Source organism: Tupaia chinensis, unplaced genomic scaffold, assembly GCF_000334495.1.
Source record: "Tupaia chinensis unplaced genomic scaffold, TupChi_1.0 Scaffold144952_1, whole genome shotgun sequence".
NCBI lineage: Eukaryota > Metazoa > Chordata > Mammalia > Scandentia > Tupaiidae > Tupaia > Tupaia belangeri.
In genome coordinates, this window is record NW_006204812.1 from 69,783 (window position 1) to 76,094 (window position 6,312).

Genomic DNA, 6,312 nt, shown 5'->3' on the forward strand with positions numbered 1-6,312 from the left:
TTCTATTACACATTTTTTAAAATGTTTCTTTTTTAAGTTTAATTTTTTTATTTACATTTAAAATGGGAGGGGAAGTAGTTAAAAACACCCAGCCACAGTGGCTCAGCAGTAGCACAACACTCTGTAATGATGGAAGATCAGGGTTCAGTTCTCCGGTTGACTCATACATGCCAGAGCACCTTGGGGAAACAAACTCTTTTCCTGTTGGTTTTAATAAAAATTGGCTTAGCATTTTGTGGTGTGCATTTGGCAATACATATTGAAAAATTCAATAAACTTACACTTGGACACAATAATTCTACTTTAGGTATAATTCGATAGTTTCCCACATACACAAATCGTGTTACAGGAACAGGGAGCTGGCAACATCAGCGGTCCAGGAGAGTGGTATCCTGGACAAGTGTTTCACAGGAGTTAACACCACATACGGTCTTCTCTGGATGGTTCAGGTCTAGTTGTTCTCTCCTGGCTGGCTCACCACTGTGCATGCTGTGGGGTGGCTTCTACGATCTTAGCCAGGTTCTTGGTGTTTTGGACAAAGAATTGAATGAAATATGCAAATAGTGTAAAGAAAAGATAATTTATTAAGTAAAAGTACACTCCTGAGAGGTTGGAACCGGCCTCAGAGGACAGAGCGGCTCAAAAGGCCTAAATGTTTAATTCTTAAGATTGTTTTTTAAGGGTGTTGCGCTGATTTATATTTGTATCAGCTAGGTGTTAATGTCATACTTATTTTTACATCTGTTGTTACAGTTCCTTGTATTGTTATTAGCTCTTTCCTATTTCATGTGAATAAGTCATTGATTTTCCCAGACCTTACCGACCACTCTGCCTTTGTATGTACTATGACCTCTCCCTAGAATGTTTTCCCCCACATTCATTAATTTAGCAAATGTTTTGATGTGTAGGGGCTAAATTAATTTGAACTCAAGCTGAAATGCATATACTGCCTGGCTGGTTCATGGGAACTGATTTGCATGTAACTTTCTCTTTTTTTGCCTTAAAGAGAAATTTGTGCTTAGGCATCTGGGATCTCAGGAGATCAAAGAGCCTATCTTCAGCCCTGCCCTTTTCTTTTTCTTTCTTTCTTTTTAGGTTTTTGTTAAAGGTCTTGTGTACTCAATGGAGAGAGAGAAAGAGAAGGAAGGTGAGAAATCAGGGGATGGCCATGCCACAGTCCCTTCTCCTCCACTCTCCTCTTGGGCTTTTTGGGCATGCATGCACATGCATCCAGCATGATCTTCAAGCTGCTGGGTCTGGAACCTGAAGTGTGGTTGGCCATGGGGGAATCTAGTGCCTTAACCACCATGCCACCTGCTGGCCCTGTTGCCCCTTTCTTTTGATTGTTGTCTGAGCCTAAAGAAGAGAGAGAAAGAAGGAAAGAAGGAGGGCAGAAAAGAGCTGTACTTTCTCAGCTTCATTTTCTTCTGTTTCCAAACCCAATATACACCCCCATTCCTCCTCACTGCCTTCCTTGAACTTTATTCTCAGAGTCAGGAATGTCTGTCCCAGGTTCTAACTTTATGCTCTGACGCCACCTGCTTCCACTTTCTCTGAACCCTAACTAACTTTGGATGACCACCTATCCCTCTCCTTTTTGGAAATTAATCTTTCTTCCTTCCTCCAAAAATAGTTTTGTTCTTCCATCTAAAAAAGCAAAGCCTTATAGTGACCCTGGCTCCCTTTCTTAAAGCTTTATCTTTGCTCCCAACCTTTCTTCCTCTTCCTTTAACAACATATTTCTTGAGTCACCCACCCTTCACTCCCATTTATTACCTAATCCACCTCAGTTTGACCTACAGCCGTCACTGTTCTCTAACTGCACTCTTGACCGATTGCCAAAACTAATAGCTTTGTCTTAATGTCCATGACATTTGGCAACGTTAACTATTTCCTTCTTGAAACCCTTTTTCTTAACTCTATATCCTGATTTCTCCTGCTTATCAACCTCCGTTTTTGACAATTTTTCTCATTTCTTTTTCTCTTTTATTGGCACTAGAAGTATGTGTGCTCACTGAAGAGTCAGAGAGAGAGGGAGAAGCACCCATCCATCCCTAAAGGCTGTGGTCACACCACAGTTCCTTCTTCCCCCTCTCTCCCTCCATTTGGGATGTTGGGAACAAATGCATACACACCTAACATGTTTCTCTAGCTGCTGAGTCTGGGACTCAAACCTTCAGTTAGTCATGTAGGATCTGGTTGCTGTAACTACCAGGCCATGGAGCCAGCCTCCCTCTTGTTCCTTACACATTCTTTTCCTAGACAGTGTCATTCACTGACATGATTACAACTCTCCCCAGTCCCTGATGACCACCAAATCTGGTTCTCTAGCTCTAACAGAGTCCTTGCTGTCTCTTAGATGTCTCCATCTGCATGCTTTTTTGTAGGTATGTTAGATTAGGTAGGCTCAGAATGAAACATTCTCTTACTTACCCTGCAAATCTAACACCAATCCCTATTTTCTTCTTCTTTTTTTTTTTTGAGAGGTTTTTGTTATAGGGCGCATGTGCTCACCAGAAAGACAGAGAGAGAAACAGAAAGCAAGAAATCACCCTCCAGGGTGGATGGCCACACCGCAATCCCTTCTCCTCCATCCTCCTCTCAGGATCTTGGGCACGCATGCACACGCACCTGGTGTGATTTTAAGCCACTGGGTCCGGGACTCGAATCGTGGTTGACTACATGGGAGTCCAGTGACATAGCCATTACACTACTGCTGGTCCCCCAATCCCTACTTTCTTAGTGCTCTGTTTTGGTTAATGGAACCACTCCACAGTCACCCAAGGTAGAATCTCATCTGTGATGTTCTTTCATCCACATTTAGCTGATCAGGAAACCAGCACATTCTGCCTCTAAAATTGCCTCTTCTCCATTGCTCTAGTACTCATTCTCACCTTCCGGGTTATGCCAGTTGCTTTATCATTGGTGCATTTGTGTCAAGACTCAAATCCAGTTCATTTTCCTATATTGTGGGTTAAAATTCTGTCTCTGCCCTTGAGAGACCAAATTCTTCGATTGTTTTTATGAACTTCATTTTTTTTAAAGAATTATTTTATTTAACTTTTTTTTTCATTTATTATCATTATTATTTTCCAGTTTGATTAGAGATAGAGAGAAAGAGAGGAAGTGAGAAAGCAAGCCACCAGGTCTGAGACTTGAACCGTGGTCGGCCATGTGGGAGTCCAGCACCTTTAACCACCATGCCACTTGCTGGCCCCTTGAACTTCATTTTTAAAGTGTATTCATGATAGAGAGCATGCATGCATGAGTGAGAGAGAGAAAAGAGAGGCACCCTTAACAAAGTCTTGTCACACTGCCTCTTCTTTCCCCAGTTCCTCAGTTCACCAGGTTCTTGGGTACGTGCACACGCACCCCCAGTGTTTTCTGGCTGACTGAGTGATACAAACCCACAGTCATTATGGCTTCCCGCACTGCAGATCATTTTGCTACAGACTGTACCCCCAGGCTTTTTTTTTTTTTTTTTTTAAGTTTATCTGTTTCCTTTGAAGCAGAGACAAGTATACTCAATAGGGTCCCATGCCACCATTCCTCCTAGCCTTTCCCAGCCAGCTAGAGTCATGGGCATGTGCACATGTGCCTGGTGTGTACTGGTGTGTACTGGTGTGTACTGGTGTGCCTGGTGTGTACTGGGAACCAAGTGTCAGTCTTCCATGTGACTTCCAGCATTACAGAGTTGTGCTACCACATGGCTTGGCCTGTTGTTTCGTATATATGCTTTCTCTGGATAGTATCATTAATTGACACTGTACCTATTCCAAATCCCTGATAACTGCCAAATCTGGATCTTCAACGAGAATGTAGAATGTGTGGGTTTGGCTTTCTTTTCTTTTCTTTTGGAGAGGTTTTTGCGATAGGGTGCGTGCGCTCAGCAGACAGACAGAGAGAGACAGAAAGCGAGAAATCACCCCCCCCCAGGGGGGTTGGCCACACCGCAGTCCCTTCTCCTTCATTTTCTTCTCGGGATCTTGGGCACACACGCACACGCACCTGGTGTGAGTTTAAGCCACCGGGTCCGGGACTCGAACCGCAGTCGACTACATGGGAGTCCAGCGACATAGCCATTATGCCAACTGCTGGTCCCAATGTTTTTTGTTTTTTGAGAGGTTTTTGCTACAGGGCACGTGCACTCACCAAAAAGACAGAGACAGAGAGACAGAAAGCGAAAACTCAGCCCTGGGTGGGGGGGAGCGAAAAATCACCCCTGGGTGGGGGGGGGGGATGGCCATGCCGCAATCCCTTCTTCTCCCTTCTCCTCTCGGGATCTTGGGCACACATGCACGCACATGCGCCTGGCATGAGTTTAAGCCACTGGATCTGGGACTCGAACTGTGGTCGACTACATGGGAGTCCAGCAACGTAGCCATTGCACCATCCGCTGGTCCCTAGACTGTGTTTTAAGACCTTTCTCCATTCTTCTCTTGGGATTTTGGGCACACACACACACGTGTGCCTGGCATGATTTTCTTTTCTTCTTTTTTAAAAGCAGTCCACAGTTTTATTCAGCAATACAACGGAAGAGAACCTCCATCATGTTCGACATAGGCAGATACAGGACCTCCAGGGTACATTCTTCCTACAGACTTAGCAGGTGGCTTTAGATTTCGTTATGTGGCAGGCATGCTTGTGCACACCAACAGCCCCTCATCCCCCTTTCCTCCTGAGAGAGCTCATTCTGTTAGAAGAGGCAGTGCCCCACAGGCAATGCCCACCTCATCCTCTGCCCAGCTTTCCTAGGCTTTCTTGTAAACCAGTACCTCCTAATGAGATCTAAGAAGAAATCGTCTGAGGACTTTTGGAAAAGATTTTACTCAAATAAAAGAAACAGTTGAAAGGAGAAAGCCTTTTGCTCCCTGCTTCCAGCCTTTGGTTGGGAATGAAACGTCTGGCACGAAACAAACCATATTGTATATCTGAGGGAACCATGAGGACAAAAAGACAACAAGGTAAGGATCCCAAAAAGAAGGGCAGAAAGAAACTGGGTCCTTGATAATTGATAACACTGTTGAGCTGTTACATAACCTGGCATCTTAAGTGGAACTTAAAAATTATTCAGTGGCCTCTGAGATGTTTTCAACAACTTTTTTTTTTTTTTTAATTTGCTTAACCCCAACTCTGGTTCCATGATTTGATGAGCAAGATCAAACTAGAATGTAGCCAGTGTCCAACAAATCTTTCTTAGTTCTAAAAAAGATGCCTCCTCATCCCCTGGACTGTTCATTTTATCTATGGAGTGGGTCTCAGTAACTCTTTTTTTTTTTGGAGAGGTTTTTGCTATAGGGCGCGTGCGCTCACCAGACAGACAGAGAGAGACATAGAGACAGAAAGCGAGAAATCACACCCCAGGGGGGATGGTCACGCCGCAATCCCTTCTCCTCCATTCTCCTCTCGGGATCTTGGGCACACACGCACATGCGCCCGGCGTGAGATTTAAGCCACCGGGTCTGGGACTCGAACGGATGTCGACTACGTGGGAGTCCAGCGACATAGCCATTACGCTAACTGCTGGCTCCCTCAGTAACTCTTTTTGTCATGTATAATACAGATACTTTTCCAGGGGAGAACAATTAAGTTCGGTTACTATAGAGACAGAATAGTCTTGCTTATGTAGAGCCAAGTTAAGTATGCACATGGCATTTCTTCTTTTTTTTTTTTTTAACAGTATTACTTAATTTTATTCATTGTCATTAATTTATTTTATTGAAGTTGACCAGCGAGAGACAGAGAGAACCAAAGTGAGAAAGCAAGCTGCCAGGTCCAGGACTCGAACCATGGTCAGCCATGTAGGAGTCCAGCTACCTTAACCACGATGTCACCTGCTGGCCCCTGCACAATGGCATTTCCGAATGCTTTTGAGTAACTTACGTAGATGTGACCTATCAGAATGTGATTGCTCTATCAGTGAGTAGCTGGCGTGATTTTTCAAGCTACCTGGTCTGAGACTTGAACGAGGAAGTCTGTCATGTGGGATCCAGTGCCTTAAACTCCAAGCTACTTGCTCACCCACTTTTCTTAACTAGTTCTTCTCTTAGGCTCAGAAGCTTTTCTTCCTTTAAAATGGTGTCTGTGCACACCCCTATACACTGTTCTTAAGACACATGGAGACTACTTATTTTGCTGCAGCGTTCGAGTTAGATAATTCTGACCCAAATAGCCCCACCTTTGTACCAGGCCCCACACTTTGAGTTACCTCACAGATAGTCTTAGCTCTATCCTCTGAGTTCTTTTTTTTTTTTTTTTTTTTGGAGGGGTTTTTGCTATAGGGGGCGTGCGCCTCCCAGACGGCCAGAGGAG

The 6,312-nt window shown here is 44.1% G+C and overlaps 1 protein-coding gene across 1 annotated transcript in view; it reads left to right on the plus strand.

The window, feature by feature from the left end:
• Positions 1–4,466: 4,466 nt before the first annotated feature.
• ITSN2 (intersectin 2) overlaps positions 4,467–6,312 on the plus strand; it is a gene marked incomplete in the record, with an annotated part of 122,530 nt that continues 120,684 nt past the window's right edge. Inside the window, 1 exon segment of the mRNA XM_014583868.2 lies at positions 4,467–4,964.